Below are 1,026 nucleotides of genomic sequence, written 5' to 3' on the forward strand. Positions count from 1 at the left end.
TATATATATATATATATATATATATTATTTTGTTCAAAAGAGTTCCAACACTGTCTGTTTTTTATGTTTTATTTATATTCCTGCAGAACCAATGTGGGGCACAGAATATGGAACACACAATATATAATATACAATATATAATATAAAATAAAATAAAATAAAAATGGATGGCACCATGAAAGAAAGTATTGAATGTAGATGAAATATTGAGTGTTCAATATAAAGGATCAAATATATAAATATAAATATAAAAATATAAATATATAAAGGCGACTCGAGTTTCAGGGCTATTTCCCTTCGTCATGGCCGGTATGTATATATATATATGTATGTATGTATGTTTGTATATATATATACTTATATACATATACGCATACTTATATACATATATACATGCATACACACACACATATCTATATACCTATATTTACACTTGTATGCATGTATGTATGCATGTATATATATATATATATGTATGTATATATATACTGAAAAAATATATATATATATGCATATGTATGTATACATGCGTGTTGTGGATGTTACTTGATTTTCTGTGTGCGCAGCTGTCTCTGCGAGTGTACGCATGCGTCGTATGTATATATTTGTACATATTTGTACAAATGCCAGTGTGTTTATATGTACGTGTAACTGTATGTACATATATATGTATACATATGCTTGCATATGTGCACGTTCTGTGTGCACACACGTCTATGCATACATATATGTGTGTAGCATGCACAGTTGCTATGTCTATTTTTCATCTGTGTCTACTCTACGCATGTATGCAATGTAAGAAAAACGAGACGGGTCGTTTGGAAAATGTATTTATTTTTCTGAATTTTTATGTACTTTATCCACCCTCTTTCTTCATTCTACAGTAGCAAGAACAAGAAGGACAACAATAAAACCCACAAAAATCACGACAACGCAGTAAGTTTTATACGAGCTGTGAATGAAGTCTATTGTGGACATGTCAAACATGCCAACGTGTTTAAACGCCTTCCACCTTTATATATATAT

Source organism: Octopus bimaculoides, chromosome 4 (genome assembly GCF_001194135.2).
Source record: "Octopus bimaculoides isolate UCB-OBI-ISO-001 chromosome 4, ASM119413v2, whole genome shotgun sequence".
Lineage (NCBI taxonomy): Eukaryota > Metazoa > Mollusca > Cephalopoda > Octopoda > Octopodidae > Octopus > Octopus bimaculoides.